Source organism: Triticum aestivum, chromosome 7D (assembly GCF_018294505.1).
Source record: "Triticum aestivum cultivar Chinese Spring chromosome 7D, IWGSC CS RefSeq v2.1, whole genome shotgun sequence".
In the NCBI taxonomy this organism is placed as follows: Eukaryota; Viridiplantae; Streptophyta; class Magnoliopsida; order Poales; family Poaceae; genus Triticum; species Triticum aestivum.
This window is the reverse complement of record NC_057814.1, coordinates 382,223,910-382,232,500: the sequence shown is the minus strand read 5'-3', so window position 1 is coordinate 382,232,500 and position 8,591 is coordinate 382,223,910.

Here is an 8,591-nt window from a genome sequence, read left to right as displayed (position 1 = left end):
CGTGTTAATAACCCACAAGTATATGGGATCGCAACAGTTTTCGAGGGTAGAGTATTCAACCCAAATTTATTGATTCGACACAAGGGGAGCCAAAGAATATTCTCAAGTATTAGTAGTTGAGTTGTCAATTCAACCACACCTGGATAACTTAATTCCTGCAACAAAGTATTTAGTAGCAAAGTAGTATGGAAGTACTGGTAATAGTGGCAAAAGTAACAGTAGCAGTTTTGTAGTAATTGCAACAGTGGCAACGGAAAAGTAACTAAGCGGAGAACAATATGTGAAAAGCTCGTAGGCATTGGATCGGTGATGGAGAATTATGTCGGATGCGATTCCTCATGCAATAGTTATAACATAGGGTGACACAGAACTAGCTCCAATTCATCAATGTAATGTAGGCATGTATTCCGAATATAGTCATACGTGCTTATGGAAAAGAACTTGCATGACATCTTGCCTACCCTCCTGTGGCAGCGGGGTCCTATTGGAAACTAAGGGATATTAAGGCCTCCTTTTAATAGAGTACCAGACCAAAGCATTAACACTTAGTGAATACATGAACTCCTCAAACTACGGTCATCACCGGTAAGTATCCCGATTATTGTCACTTCGGGGTTAACGGATCATAACACATAATAGGTGACTATAGACTTGCAAGATAGGATCAAGAACTCACATATATTCATGGAAACATAATAGGTTCAGATTTGAAATCATGGCACTCGGGCCCTAGTGACAAGCACTAAGCATAGCAAAGTCATAGCAACATCAATCTCAGAACATAGTGGATACTAGGGATCAAACCCTAACAAAACTAACTCGATTACATGGTAAATCTCATCCAACCCATCACCGTCTAGCAAGCCTACGATGGAATTACTCACGCACGGCGGTGAGCATCATGAAATTGGTGATGGAGGAAGGTTGATGATGACGATGGCGACGGATTCCCCTCTTCGGAGCCCCGAACGGACTCCAGATTAGCCCTCCCGAGGGAGATTAGGGCTTGGCGGCGGCTCCGTACTGTAAAACGCGATGAATCCTTCTCTCTGATATTTTTTCTTCCCGAACGTGAATATATAGAGTTAGAGTTGAGGTCGGTGGAGCACCAGGGGGCCCACGAGGCAGGGGGCGCGCCCAGGGGGGTAGGTGCTCTCCCCACCCTCGTGGACAGGGTGTGGCCCCCCTGGCCTTGATTCTTTCTCCAGTATTTTTATTAATTCCAAAAATATTCTCCGTGAAGTTTCAGGTCATTCCGAGAACTTTTATTTCTGCACAAAAATAACACCATGGCAATTCTGCTGAAAACAGCGTCAGTCCAGGTTAGTTCCATTCAAATCATGCAAGTTAGAGTCCAAAACAAGGGCAAAAGTGTTTGGAAAAGTAAATACGATGGAGACGTATCAACTCCCCCAAGCTTAAACCTTTGCTTGTCCTCAAGCAATTCAGTTGATAAACTGAAAGTGATAAAGAAAAAACTTTTACAAACTCCGTTTGCTCTTGTTGTTGTAAATATGTAAAACCAGCATTCAATTTTCAGCAAATATTATGAACTAACCATATTCACAATAACATTTAGGTCTCATATTACTCATATATATCAATGACATAATCAACTAGCGAGCAATAATAATAAATCTCGGATGACAACACTTTCTCAAAACAATCATAATATGATATAACAAGATGGTATCTCGCTTGCCCTTTCTGAGACCGCAAAACATAAATGCAGAGCACCTCTGAAGATCAAGGACTGACTAAACATTGTAATTCATGGTAAAAGAGATCCAATCATAGTTGTACTCAATATAAATTAATAGTAATGGATGCAAATGACAGCGGTGCTCTCCAACTGGTGCTTTTAAATAAGAGGGTGATGACTCAACATAAAAGTAAATATACAGGCCCTTCACAGAGGGAAGCAGGGATTTGTAGAGGTGCCAGAGCTCGATTTTTGAAATAGAGATAAATAATATTTTGAGTGGCATACTTTCATTGTCAACATAACAACCGAGAGATCTCTATATCTTCCATGCTACACACATTATAGGCGGTTCCCAAGCAGAATGGTAAAGTTTATACTCCCCCTCCGCCAACAAGCATCAATCCATGGCTTGCCCGAAACAATGGGTGCCTCCAACTAACAACAGTCCTGGGGGAGTTTTGTTTGCAATTATTTTGATTTCGTTTGAGCATGGGACTGAGCATCCCGGTGACCAGCCATTTTCTCGTGAGTGAGGAGCGGAGTCCACTCCTCTTGAGAATAACCCACCTAGCATGGAAGATACAGACAGCCCTAGTTGATACATGAGCTATTCGAGCATACAAAACAGAATTTTATTTGAAGGTTTAGAGTTTGGCACATACAAATTTACTTGGAACGGCAGGTAGATACCGCATATAGGAAGGTATGGTGGACTCATATGGAATAACTTTGGGGTTTATGGAAGTGGATGCACAAGCAGTATTGCCGCTTAGTACAAGTGAAGGCTAGAAAGAGATTGGGAAGCCACCAACTAGAGAGCGACAACAGTCATAAACATGCATTAAAATTAATAAACATTGAGTGCAAGCATGAGTAGGATATAATCCACCATGAACATAAATATCGTGGAGGCTATGTTGATTTTGTTTCAACTACATGTGTGAACATGTGCCAAGTCAAGCCACTTGAATCATTCAAAGGAGGATACCACCCTATCATACCACATCACAACCATTTTAATAGCATGTTGGCACGCAAGGTAAACCATTATAAACTCCTAGCTAATTAAGCATGGCATAAGCAACTATAATCTCTAATTGTCATTGCAAACATGTTTCATTCATAACAGGCTGAATCAGGAATGATGAACTAATCATATTTACAAAAATAAGAGAGGTCGATTTCATACCAGCTTCTCTCATCTCAATCAGTCCATCATATATCGTCATTATTGCCTTTCACTTGCACGACCGAACGGTGTGGATAATAATAATAGTGCACGTGCATTGGACTAAGCTGGAATCTGCAAGCATTTGATTTAAGGGAGACGATAAGGTAATATGGGCTCTTTGTTAAATCAACAATAATGCATATAAGAGCCACTTCAACATTTTCATTATGGTCTTCTCCTCTCGACCCCCAAAGAAAAGAAAAGAAATAAAACTATTTACATGGGAAAGCTCCCAACAAGTAAAAGAAGAACAAGAAATCTTTGGTTTTTTCTTTTAATTTCTACTACTACAGGCATGGAAAGTAAACTAAGTAAAAGCTACAACTAATTTTTTTGTTTTTCTTAAGGTTTTTCAAACACACAAGAAGAAGCTTAGAAAAGAAGAATAAACTAGCATGGATGGTACAATGAAAAAGTATGAGCACCGACAACTAGAATAAGTGTGTGAACATGAATGTAATGTCGGTGGGAAATACGTACTCCCCCAAGCTTAGGCTTTTGGCCTAAGTTGGTCTATGCCCATGGATCGAAGCTGCTCTCTCTGGGGTACTGAGGAGTTTCCTCTGGGTGCCACTAGTTGGCGATCTCCTCCGGATCCCACTGATAAACAGACTGATGGTGAGGATCAAGTGGTGGCTCCGGCTCGGGCTCTGGAGCTGATGTTAGGCTCCGGTAGGCATGAATGGCCTCCGGCAGAACAAGGTACATGCATGAAGATATGTTGAACAAAGAAGGAGCAGGCAAGGTAATAGTCTCAAAGTAATTTTTATCAAATATCAGTCTATAGGTAAGCATCTTTTTCTTATTCTTAACAATAAATTCATGTGCTATCATACTCTTATAGTCTAGAAAAATAGGAGGCAACAACTTTTCCTCTTTCTCAAAGTGTCTAATAGGTATCTCAAAATATTTAGCAAGACGTGAAGCAAAGATACCTCCAAAGATGGGACCCTTCATACGGTTCAGATTTAACCGCTTAGCAACAATAGCGCCTAAACTAAAAGTGGTATCACGAAACAAAGCATGGCACAGAATAACAATATCAGGGGCACTAAGATTTCCACAGTCCCCGCGACCAATTAAGCATCTACTAGCAAATATTGCAAAGTAACGTAGAACAGGAAAGTGTATGCTAGTAATTCTTGCATCGGAAACCTTCCTTGTCTCCCCTACAGCAATCATATCAATAAACCCTTCCACATCGTTACGATGTGGTTCCTCTATGCTGCCCTCAAAGGGCAACTTACAAACCCCACAAAAGTCATAAAGTGACATCTCCTTATACTCATCATATAAATAAAAATCCACCGAAGGTGGTGATCTTCTAGCATGGAAATGAAAATTTTGCACAAAAATATTAGTGAGTAGGAGATACTGATCGAGCTGGTCGTGGAGGAAGTCGGTGAGGCCTGCATTCTCAGCCAAATAATAAAAATCATCATGAATCCCGGCTGCTCTCAAGAACTCATCACAAGGCCATTCACACGGACGAACCTCCGCGGTGCGAGGGAGATTATATTTGGGCTTCTTATCCTCTTCACTTTGCTTATCCTTCGAGCTTCGGCTCGAAGAGCCCCTCAAAAATCTCTTAATCATTTTCTAAAAATTTCTGAATTTTTAGTAACTCAAATAAAAGTGAACCAAACTCAACAAAATCGATAGCAACTACTCCTACAAGTGCCTAGAGACTATATCATGCATTAGAGCTACTTGGGACCAAATAAATTTGACATGCAAGCTCAAGAATAGGGTCACCTTAGCAGCAAAAATTTGCAATGAATAAAGCACTAGAACAAAAACTAATTGGACCATTGGAGGAGTCACATACCGAAGAACAATCCCCCAAAGCAGTTTTGTGAGTGGAGCTTTGAGCAAGGAGATCGAAAATCGCAGCAAGATGAGCTAGAACACGGGTTTGAGCTGGTTGGTGATTTTTTCTGGAGGAAGAAGGAGTGCGTGGGTGCTGGAATAAGTGGAGGGGGGACACTAGGGGCCCATGAGGCAGGTAGGCGCGCCCTGGACCCTCGTGGCCAGGTGCTGGCTCCCCCTGATGTGTTCTCAGTGCCAAATATTCTCAAATATTCTAGAAAAAATCATATTTCATTTTCAGGGCATTTGGAGAACTTTTATTTTTGGGGTATTTTTTTATTGCACGGATAATTCAGAAAACAGACATAAAATACTAATTTTGCTTTATAATCTAAATAACAGAAAGTAAAAGGAGGGTACAGAAGGTTGTGCTTTCTAACTTCATCCATCTCATGCTCATCAAAAGGAATCCACTAACAAGGTTGATCAAGTCTTGTTAACAAACTCATTCCGAATCGCATGGAACCGGAGAAATTTCGAATAACACTAGGTTACCTCAACGGAGATATGCACATCCCCAACAATAAGAATATCATATCTCTTCTTGACAGTAGGAAGAGGAAATTCAAAACCTCCAATAGTAATAGTTGAAAATTTTCCAATAGAATTGATACTGTGGACTTGATATTGTTTCCTCGGAAAGTGTACAGTATGCTCATTACCATTAACATGAAAAGTGACATTGCCTTTGTTGCAATCAATAACAGCCCCTGCAGTATTCAAAAAGGGTCTACCAAGGATAATCGACATACTATCGTCCTCGGGAATATCAAGAATAACAAAGTCCATTAAAATAGTAACATTTGCAACCACAACAGGCACAGCCTCACAAATACCGACAAGTATAGCGGTTGATTTATCGGCCATTTGCAAAGATATTTTAGTAGGTGTCACTTATTCAAATCAAGTCTACGATATAAAGAGAGAGGCATAACACTAACACCGGCTCCAAGATCACATAAAGCAGTTTTAACATAGTTTCTTTTAATGGAGCAAGGTATAGTTGGTACTCCTGGATCTCCTAGTTTCTTAGGTATTCCACCTTTAAAAGTATAATTGACAAGCATGGTGGAAATTTCAGCTTCCGGTATCTTTCTCTTATTTGTAACAATATCCTTCATATACTTAGCATAAGGATTCATTTTAAGCATATCAGTCAAACGCATACGCAAAAAGATAGGTCTAATCATTTCAGCAAAGCGCTCAAAATCCTCATCATCCTTTTTCTTGGATGGTTTAGGAGGAAAAAGCATGGGTTTCCGAACCCATGGTTCTCTTTCTTTACCGTGCTTCCTAGCAACAAAGTCTCTCTTATCATAACGTTGATTCTTTGATTGTGGGTTATCAAGATCAACAACAGGTTCAATCTCTACATCATTGTTATTGCTAGGTTGAGCATCAACATGAACATCATCATTAACATTATCACTAGGTTCATGTTCATCACCAGATTGTGTTTCAGCATCAGAAATAGAAATATCATTGGGATTCTCAGGTGTGTCAACAACAGGTTCACTAGAAGCATGCAAAGTCCTATCATTTTTCTTTTTCTTCTTTTTAGAAGGACTAGGTGCATCAACATTAGTTCCCTGAGAATCTTGCTCAATTATCTTAGGGTGGCCCTTAGGATACAAAGGTTCGTGAGTCATTTTACCCCCTCTAGTCATAACTCTAACAACACTATCATTTTTCTTATTATTTAATTCATTGAGCAAATCATTTTGAGCTTTAAGCACTTGTTCTACTTGAGTGGTAACCATAGAAGCATGTTTACTAATGAGTTTAAGTTCACCTTTAACTCTAGACATATAATCACTCAAGTGTTCAATCATATAAGCATTACGTTTCAATTGTCTACCAACATAAGCATTGAAGTTTTCTTGTTTAACAATAAAATTATCAAACTCATCTAAGCATTGGCTAGTAGACTTATAACGAGGAATATCACCTTCCTCAAATCTATAGAGAGAATTTACCTTTACTACCTGTGTCGGGTTATCAAGACCATGTATTTCTTCAATAGGTGGTAAATTCTTAACATCTTCAGCTTTAATACCCTTTTATTTCATAGATTTCTTTGCCTCTTGCATATCTTCAGGACTGAGAAATAGAATACCCCTTTTCTTCGAAGTTGGCTTAGGAGTTGGTTCAGGAAGTGTCCAATTATCTTCATTAGTCAACATATTATTCAATAGCAATTCAGCTTGATCAACTGTTCTTTCCCTGAAAACACAACCAGCATAACTATCCAGGTGGTCTCTGGAAGCATCGGTTAGTCCATTATAAAAGATATCAAGTATTTCATTTTTCTTGAGAGGATGACCAGGCAAAGCATTAAGTAATTGGAGAAGCCTCCCCCAAGCTTGTGGGAGACTCTCTTCTTCAATTTGCACAAAATTATATATTTCCTTTAAAGCAGCTTGTTTCTTATGAGCGGGGAAATATTTAGCAGAGAAGTAATAAATCATATCCTGGGGACTACGCACACAACCACGATCAAGAGAATTAAACCATGTTTTAGCATCACCCTTTAATGAGAATGGAAATAACTTAAGGATATAATAGTAGCGAATTTTCTCATCATTAGTGAACAGGGTGGCTATATCATTTAATTTAGTAAGATGTGCCACAACAGTTTCAGATTCATAGCCATAAAAAGGATCAGATTCAACCAAAGTAATTATCTCAGGATCAACAGAGAAATCATAATCCTTATCAGTAACACAAATAGGTGAAGTAGCGAAAGCAGGGTCATATTTCATTCTAGCATTCAAAGATTTTCCTTTCAGCTTAGCTAAAAATTTCTTAAGATCATATCTATCATTGCAAGCAAGAAAGTCTCTAGCAGTTTCTTCATCCATAACATAACCCTCAGGCACAATAGGCAATTCATATTTAGGGGGAGAATCTTCATCATCACTTTCATCAATGATATTAGTTTCAATAATTTCATTCTCTCTAGCCCTAGCAAGTTGTTCATCAAGAAATTCACCCAGTGGCACAGTAGTATCAAGCATAGAAGTAGTTTCATCATAAGTATCATGCATAGCATAAGTGGCATCATCAATAACATGCGACATATCAAAATTAACAGCAGAAGCAGGTTTAGGTGTCGCAAGCTTACTCAAAACAGAAGGTGAATCAAGTCCAGAGCTAGATGGCAGTTCCTTACCTTCCCTTATAGTTGAGGGAAAAATCTTAGTTCTTTCGTCTTTCAAGTTCCTCATAGTGATCAGAAGATATAAATCCCAAGTGACTCAAAGAATAGAGCTATGCTCCCCGGCAGCGGCGCCAGAAAATAGTCTTGATAACCCACAAGTATAGGGGATCACAACAGTTTTCGAGGGTAGAGTATTCAACCCAAATTTATTGATTCGACACAAGGGGAGCCAAAGAATATTCTCAAGTATTAGTAGTTGAGTTGTCAATTCAACCACACCCGGATAACTTAATTCCTGCAGCAAAGTATTTAGTAGCAAAGTAGTATGGAAGTACCGGTAACAGTGGCAAAAGTAACAGTAGCAGTTTTGTAGTAATTGTAACAGTGGCAAAGGAAAAGTAACTAAGCGAAGAACAATATGTGAAAAGCTCGTAGGCATTGGATCGGTGATGGAGAATTATGTCGGATGCGATTCCTCATGCAATAGTTATAACATAGGGTGATACAGAACTAGCTCCAATTCATCAATGTTATGTAGGCATGTATTCCGAATATAGTCATACGTGCTTATGGAGAAGAACTTGCATGACATCTTTTGTCCAACCCTCCCGTGGCAGCGGGGTCCT